The sequence below is a fragment of the Gossypium raimondii genome, chromosome 11 (assembly GCF_025698545.1).
Source record: "Gossypium raimondii isolate GPD5lz chromosome 11, ASM2569854v1, whole genome shotgun sequence".
NCBI lineage: Eukaryota > Viridiplantae > Streptophyta > Magnoliopsida > Malvales > Malvaceae > Gossypium > Gossypium raimondii.
Window position 1 is genome coordinate 15,424,477 of NC_068575.1, and position 8,805 is coordinate 15,433,281.

General features: G+C 36.3%; 2 long non-coding RNA genes across 5 annotated transcripts; one reads left to right on the forward strand and one right to left on the reverse strand.

Annotated features, from left to right (window-relative positions):
• Nucleotides 1-831: 831 nt before the first annotated feature.
• On the reverse strand, nucleotides 832-7,437 carry LOC105804496 (uncharacterized). Of its 4 annotated transcripts, XR_008191197.1 has the most exons (4): nucleotides 6,459-7,354; nucleotides 6,015-6,376; nucleotides 1,692-1,958; nucleotides 832-846 (listed from the first exon to the last, which is right to left on the reverse strand). It is a non-coding gene; the product is annotated as an uncharacterized LOC105804496 (long non-coding RNA). The 4 variants fall into 4 exon arrangements; XR_008191196.1 differs by lacking the exon at nucleotides 832-846 and having other exon boundaries at nucleotides 1,055-1,958; nucleotides 6,459-7,347; XR_008191195.1 differs by lacking the exons at nucleotides 832-846; nucleotides 1,692-1,958 and having other exon boundaries at nucleotides 5,943-6,376; nucleotides 6,459-6,862; nucleotides 7,087-7,354.
• Nucleotides 1,954-6,381, forward strand: LOC128034919 (uncharacterized). Its single transcript, XR_008191198.1, has 2 exons — nucleotides 1,954-3,381; nucleotides 3,497-6,381. It is a non-coding gene; the product is annotated as an uncharacterized LOC128034919 (long non-coding RNA).
• Nucleotides 7,438-8,805: the final 1,368 nt, after the last annotated feature.

The window sequence follows — 8,805 nt, forward strand, 5'->3', positions numbered from 1 at the left end:
GATCGCATGATTCCCGGTAACGTCACCCTTTTAAAATACTCGTTCATATTTTCGATTAATTTTTACATGCAAAAAGTATTATACTATACAATAAAAAACCAAAAGGTATAGTCAAATGATAAATCATCTATTTATGAGTGCCCAGGATAACGGTTGGTGGCTCACAAATGCCAAAAATGGCACCCGATATAAGGCCTACGATTGCAATAAAACGTAGCAACCATCCATTGTTTTTGTGGATGGCTTTGTCGTTTGACAAAGCTCACAGTATAAGCATGCCAGTACTGTAGAGCCCCAATTGTAATTTCTTGTTTGGGCCAAGTCTTCCAGTAAGGGGAGGTACATAATGTGGACTTTATTTTGATTTACGTCCGACATCAATACCCCACATATGAATTGAATAATAAACATTCTTGTGGTGTAGATAATGTCCATCTACGTTGGATGACTCGGTAGATGTTCGAAGTTACTTTTTAACCACGTAAATTTAATACTAGTTAATCTTCCTTCATCATTATTGGGGGACACTTTACCAAGTAACCGTTGGTAAGTGCCCCATGGATCGACCACTTTTTCCTGCTCGGTAATTGCTTCTCCATCAATAGGCAGTTCTAGTTAGACCGTTACGTCTTATAGTGTAATAGTTAACTCCCCACACAAGAAGTGGATTGTGTGTGTCTCTATGCACTATCTTTCAATTAGGTTTGATATTAAATCGACCCGTAAGTCAAGAATCCGAATGAATGTCGCTACCCCGAACCCAACTGTATTCAAAAAAGGCAAAACCTTTTAATCGAAAAAATATCCTGGATCATAGCGTCGAGGCCTCACAATCCGATACTGTTCCTGCAAAATAATAAATATAATATTTTTATTTATCGTAAAAAGACAAATTATATGGATTTTGCTTAAATTTCAATTGGTCAATAATTTACCATATTGCGTGCGAATTTTGCAATGTGATTCTCATCATTTAGAAGTGGTTGAGGATTCATTATGATATGTGCATAAAAATTGAATAATTTATTATGAAGGAAATTAAAATTTAAGAAAATAATGAAAAAAAAACTTTAATTTTTAAAAGAGGTTGTATGAACTTACATTTTTAGTACTATAGAAAAATTGTGAAAAAAAATTCTAGGGACTAATGGTGGTTGGTGGTGGCTGGTGGTGATCGACAGTAGTTGGCGGTGAGAGTTACGATGGTCGACGATTGCAATTAGGAATTTATATTAGTGGGGGACGAGTTAGGGGATTGAGGGAAAATAAAGGGAAAATTGAGTAAAAGTGAAAGAAAAAGCAACATGCTCCATCAGGTCACGTCAGCCACTGTTTTCCCACAGCAAGACTCCTAATGCTTACTTCTCTAATGTTGGCCAACAACCTGACGGTCTCGCTTCTTTAGGCTCGTTCAATTCCATCACATTTTGTTCTTATTTTTTCAATATTTCTTTTTTTTATATAAATACCCAGCCTAGTGTCAGCCAACAACCTAACGAGCCCACTTCTCTAAGCCCGTCCAATCCCATCACCTTTACTTTTTTTTTAATTTCAATCTCTCTTTTTTTTTAAAAACCCAAGCCTGGTGTTGGCCAACAACCTAACAAGCCCCACTTCTCTAGGACCGTCCAATCCCATCACTTTTTTTTTTAATTTCAATCTTCTTTTTTTCTGAAATGAAAATGTCAAACCTGATGCCGGCCAACTACTTGACAGGCTTGCTTCTCTAGGCCCGTCCCATCCAATAAATTTTTTTAATTTTAATCCATCATCTTTCAAGGTAGTAAACTGGTAACAACAATAAAGTCTACCATCTTTGGCACGTCTCCAATCTGCCCTTTCTAGCACGTCTTTTTTCTTGGTCTTTGTTTCTTGTTGAAAGTGGAGTGGTGGCAGCGCAACCCTAAGTTGTAGGATTTCTCATCTAGCATAGCATTACTTTGGTTTGGAATCTACGCCTGAAATCAATGGAAGACGAGTTAGCAGGGTTAACACTTAATGAAGAAGAAGATGCAATCCTACAAGTCCAATTAGAACCAAATACAGAAAGAGGAGAGGTGATATTCAGGTTAGTAGGATGTTTTCTAACTGCTAGTATTATTCATTATCCTACAATGAAAAATACTAGGCAAAACTTTGGCACCCAGTTAAGGGAGTTCATATACGGGATTTGGGAGAAAAAAGATTTTTGTTCCAATTCTATCACATCATGGATTTGGATAGGGTGTTGAAGGGATCTCTATGGACATTCAATAACCATTTTCTAGTGTTACATAAGTTACAGTGGGGAGAAAATCCTCTCAAAATTCCATTAATCATGGCACCTTTTTGGGGTCCAGATACATGACGTCTCCATTGGCCTTTTTTCAGAAAATTTGGCAGTACAGTTGGATAACTTTGTAGGTGAATTTATTAAGTATGATGGATCAAATCTGGGGAAAGAAAATAGCAATTATATGCGGGTAAGAGTTAGGATTGATGTGCGACAACCGTTAAAAAGGAGGAAACAAATTTTATTCTGTAGGAATTGTACTTATGTAAGTTTAGGTATGAACGATTGTCCCTTTTTCTGTTTTTATTGTGGTCGATTGGGACATAATGATTCCTTTTGTGAAGCAAAGATGGCGCTAGGGGTGGAAATAGCTGAGATGGATTGGGATCTATTATTACGAGCCCAGTCACGGAGGGCTGCAGCAATAAATAGTGTGTGCAGCAATAAGTGAGGGAAAATTGAAAGGAGACGGCGAAGCTGTTTTTATGATTGGGAGTAATTTGTGGACTGGTAAAAATAAAATAGTGGGGTGTGGAAAGGCTTTTGACCCAATTTTGGATTCACTTGGAAGGCCAAAAGAACTTTAGAAATCACAGGAGGAAAAATTTAATGTCAGATCAAGTGTTAACTGATATGGAGCATGATCTGGAGGATGGTGTTCTGATTGATGAAAAAGGGGAAAAAGGGCTAGAGGAGAGATGGAAGGTGCGATAGTTTTGGGAAATAAGAATTTTTCGACAGACAGGAATAGGAGATTGTTAGAGGTTAATAACTTTGTATCGGCGGCTGCCAAGAGGCAAGTTGACAGGACGCAATGAAATTACTAAACTGGAATGTTCGTGGATTGGGGAGTCCACGGACAGTTTGGAGACATTGATATATGTTGAAGGTACAGAATCCCCAAATAGTCTTCTTCATGGAGACAAAGATATGTAAAAATCAAATGGAAAGAATCTGTTACAGTTGCGGGTATGTTAATGGGATAGAAGTTGATCCAGAAGGTACTAGAGAAGGGTTATGTTTGGCATGGAAATCTTAGGGGTGTGTTATGTTGCGACAGTACTCAAAAAGGCATATTGATGTGGTGATAGATGATAGTGATGTAAGAGGTAAATGAAGGTTTACTGATTTTTATGGGTCCCTATATGTATATGATAGAAATAATTCTTGGGCCGCGTTGAGAAATTTATACTCTAAAAAAAGATTTTTGTGGTTTGTTTGTAGTGATTTCAACGAAATATTGTACGGATATGAAAAGAAGGGTGGAGTACCTAGAGATGAAAGAAGAATGGAGTTATTTTGCAATGTTCTAACAGATTGCAGCCTAGTGGATGTGGGGTTTTTTGAGAGATGATTTGCATGTGAGAGGGGAAATTTACCTGAGACAAATATACGCGAAAGGCTTGATAGAGGCATTGCAAATGAAGAATGGATGGCCTTGTTTCTTGAGGTAACTATCCAACACCTTATTCATTCTTTCTCTGATCATTGCCCCATTTTAGTTAATACAAAGAAGGCAGCACAAGGGGTGACAGAGAAAGCTTTTAAATTTGAAGCTTGGTGGACAATGGAGAAGTCGTTCTAAGAAGAGGTTTAAAACATCTGGGGGACATCATCAGGTAATTTGATACAGAAATTAGATAAGCTAAAGCATGGTTTGAGGAGTTAGGCTGTTCAGACCCAAGTTGATCGGAAGAAGCGAAATACAGTTCTCACAGATAAGGTATCAGAACTCTTAGCAGCTGAAAGAGACGGTTCTAATTTGGCAGAGTTGATTGACACAAAGATTCAACTAAATCTTGAAATAGATAAGGTTGAATGCTACTGGGAACAAAGAGCGCGCACAAACTGGCTGAAACATAGAGATAGGAATACTGCTTTCTTTCAAGTCAAGCCATACAATGAAGACTAAGGAACCTGATTCATAAATTACAAGACGAGAAAGGAAGAGAAGCGAAGATCATCTAAGATATAGAAGACATTGCACAATCCTATTTCCAAAATTTATTTACAATAGAAAGAAGGAGAAGTTGTGATCATTTTCTATTGAGAATTGATAGATGTATTTCTGAGGAGGATAATCAATTTCTTACAGCATTCTACACAAAGGAAGAGATTAAAGTAGCAGTGTTTGAGATGGAACCTACAAAAGCCCTAGGAAAGACGGATTACCGGCTTTATTTTATCAAAAGTGTTGGCACATTGTTGGAGATGATGTAATCAAATTCTGCTTACAAGTACTGAATAAGGATAAGGGTTTCAAACAGGTAACTCTACACACATTATACTCATTCCAAAAGTGCCTAATTCTGTTAATATGAAGCAGCTCAGACCAATCAGCCTATGTAATGTGATTTATAAAATTATGGCAAAAGTTATTGCCAACAAGCTCAGAGGACTTATTGAGAAATGTATTTATGTGGCTCAGAGTGATTTTGTACCAGGAAGGCTGATTTTGGATAATGTTCTTCTTGCTTATGAAATTCTACACACATCGAAACAGAAGAGAGTGGGGCAAAAAGGCTTTATGGCAATGAAGCTTGACATGAGTAAAGCATATGATAGAGTTGAGTGGAAATTTATAAAAGAAATAATGACTCAAATGGGCTTCGTTTGTAATTGGATTGAAACTATTATGGAATGCATAACTTTTGTATCCTATTCGGTTATAGTAAATGGATTCAAAAGGGAGAATTTTCAACTGACAAGGGGGCTGTGTCAAGGGGATCCGCTTAGCTATTTTATGTTTCTTATATGTGGGGAAGGCTTATCTAGTCTAAAGCTTCTTGCATTGAGCACAAGAATGTTGAGAGGAGCAAAAGTCAGTAGGAGTGGTTTGCAGGTATCGCAATTATTATTTACAGATGATTGCACTTTATTTAGTGAAGCAACTAGTAGAGGAGCTAATGTTTTAAAAGAAATTCTCAGAAAGTACAGAATGTGTTTAGGGCAGAGTGTTAATTTCGACAAATCAACTGTCTTTTTTAGCAAGATTACATCTGAAGTTGAAAGAAGAGGGGTGGTAAATATATTGAGAGTTAGAAGTTCGAATGACCCGGAATGTTACCTAGGGTTGCCTAATATGGTAGGCAGGAAGAAAAGGGAGTTGTTCTAGAATTTAAAAGATTGAATCAAGAAGCAAATTGATCACTGGAGTACGAGACATCTATCGCAAGGAGGGAATGAAGTATTTATTAAGTCTATTTTGCAAGCCATCCCAACTTACACTATGGCCTGTTTCCTTTTACCTAAGACGTTATGTGGTGTCGAGATGGAGAATATTATTGCCAAGTTTTGGTGGCAAAAGGGACACGGAAAAAGGGGTATACATTGGTGTGCGTAGAGGAACCTTTGTATTTTGAAGGAAAATAGAGATTCAGATTTCGAAACATTAGCCAGTTTAATATCGCTTTATTAGCTAAGCAAGGTTGGCGTCTTATTACTTGTCTGAATTTCTTATTGGCAAGAGTTCTTAAAGCCAAGTATTATCCAAATTCAGACTTTCTTAATGCACAATTAGGTAACTTACCTGGAAGAGTGTTTGGGCTGCAAAAGGTTTGTTACGAAGTGGGATGGGTTAGAGAGTAGGAAAGGGAATTGGAATCTCAGTTTGGAATGATCATTGGATATCAGGAAAAGCTACAGATGGTTGGAACCACAGAAACAATAGTGAAGTTAAGTTAGTCTTTGATTTAATCGATGCTACAAATAATATGTGGAAGACAGATCTAGTGAAAAGTACATTTCCAGCAGATATTGCTCAAAGGATTTTGCAAACGTCTCTGGCGGAAAACCCAGGCGACAACTTTCAGGTGTGGAAGGGAGAGCTGTCCAGTGAATTTTCAGTCAAGAGCGCCTACAAACTATTACAAAATGCTAGCTTAGATCCTAATAATTTATTAATACAGCCCGATTTGAAAAATTTCTACAAACAGCTATGGAATCTACAACTACCCTCAAAGATTATAATTATAGTTTGGAGAGCCTCCTGGAACTATATGCCTATTTTAATCAATCTGAGATCTAAACGAGTAGCTGACGATACTGTATGCCCTCGTTACAGATTTAGAGAAGAGGATGTATCTTATGTCTTTCGGTTTTGTCCTGCAGCAATGGAAATTTGGCAAATGTTAGATCTTTCTTGGGTTAACAACTCTATGATCTAAAGTTTTTGGGATTGGCTAACCTGGATTTTCAAGAAGAGCACTTACAAATAATGCCGAGTGTTCTGTTGTGGAATGTGGTTCTTCTAGGGGTCGAGAAACAAGCTCATGCATGAAAGGAAAATAGAGTTAGGAAGAGAGTTATCAATGAAAGTTCTAAGGTATTTGGCCGAGATTGATGGACTGATAGAGAGAAAAAAATACCTCGAACATAGTTAGAAGTCCAATCAGAGAGATACAAATCCCAGGGTGACAATTCATTTTGATACAGCATTCAACAGACCAGATTTCAAATCGATGGCGGGTCTGGTGGCTTGGGATCCGACGGGAGTACTCCTAACTACGAAGACTGTTTTAAATTCAAATGTATCATCTTCTTTTGCAGCAGAAGCTTATGCCGGACTTCATGCGGTTAAGCTAGGTATCTCTATGGGATTACACTCAGTTACAATAAAGGGGGATTTACGCACAATCATAAAAAAATGTCAAACAAAGGCACAAGATAAGTCAGTTATAGGAGCAATCATCAGTGATATTCAAAGACAGTGGGAGTATTTTCAAGAAATCAATTTTCAATTTATTACCAGAATCAAGAATAGCTTGGCTCATAGAATTGCAAAAGAAGCTCTTAGAAGGGAAGAGGAAACGCACCTAGAAGGAGAGGCACTGCATTGCCTTCAGATGAGCCCGGAGGGTAGATGGAGAAGATTTCCAAACTGAGAATCACCATGTGAAGGAAAAAGGGAATCGTATAGCACTTAATGGAAGAAATGAAACGGCTATCAAACTGAAGCAGATGGGACAATTGGATATGAAAAGACGATGGAAATGGAGTCCAGCTGCTGTTTCTGAATCGACTAGGAATTATTACCCTAGGTTTCCTATTTTCATAGCTTTAATTGTTTTGTCTTCCCCTAGGTTTCATTGTTTTATTTTTATCTAATGGTTCGGCTGAAAACACATTAGCCCAATTTCTATTTTGTGGTTTATTTTATTTTAATAATAAATTACTAGTCGATTTTTTCAAAAAATCCATCATCTTTGTTTTATTTTTAAAAATTTTAACTAAAACTTTAAATTTTTAACTTTAACTTTAATTTTCGTTTTTAACTTGTTTATTTATTTACAGTTTTTATCATTTACTTTTTAACTTTTACTTTAATTTATTACTATTAACTTCATTTATTGTTTAATTAAATTGGTTTAACGTCATTTATTAGTTTTAAATTTATTAGTTGAGTTTTAGCTTTAATTAAAATATTATTTTTTAAAATAATCATTTAAATTTATTACTTGAATTTTTTCTTTAATTAAAATAAATTGTTTAATTAATTGTTCATTAATTAAATTCTTATTTTAATTTTAAATAAATAATAAGAGTGTTGGTGAATAAAATAAAAAATTTTCTTACTTATAAGTTTTGAAAATAATCATAAATCCTATTCATCGTCTTCCAATTCGGCATTACGAGAAGATTGATTGCGAACGTAAACACGATGTTGGCAAGTTGATCGGTTGTGGCCAGATGTTCAGCAGATCGTGCACTGTTTGGTTTCACCCATCTCCCTGATATCCATGTCATTTCGAATCCTCGTCAACTGTGGTCGACCTTTAGGATGTCTGCGGAGACGGCGGTCCAACAACATCTTGAAAGCAAGCGGCAGAACTTCCCAGTTAGAGACATCTCGCATTACAGGAAATTCGTTTCCCTAAATATGCAATGTGCATTGCAGCTTGTAGACCTCGTGTATGAATTTTTCTATGTCTAGGTTTTTATTTGCGCACGCTGCATGAACATGCACACACGAATATCGAAGAGTCTGAAACCTCCTGCACTCGCAACGCCTATTTCGCGGATTAACAACAGTGTACATATGCCTGGCCTCTATCTGCTTTACTTGTTTTATCCCCATCTTTGGCATTAATGTGGCTAGTCTATAGAATGTTGCTGAGAAAATAGCAGAAATTGGCAAATGACGTGTACGCCTCAAGATCGAGTAACTGCCTTTACAAGATTGGTCACCATCTGACCATCTTGAAACCCATCATCATAACTTTAAGTCCACTGTCAGTTCTCCATTCTACTTAACCATGGACGAAGATGGCGATTTTTGAGTAATGAATTCATCTAAGTTTCAAGCCTTGCGAACCTTTGTTTAAATCTTCACGATCCTAGTTCATGCCCTGTGTATTTAATTTCGAAAAATATTTTAAAACAATTACACAGTTATAAATTTAGAAAAAAAAACAAATAAATACAAAATAATAAAATATTATCAAATTTAAAAAAATATACAAACAAATTTAAAAAATAAAATATGATCAGATCAAATTTGGAATAATGTTTTTTTACCCATTTTCACGATTTTT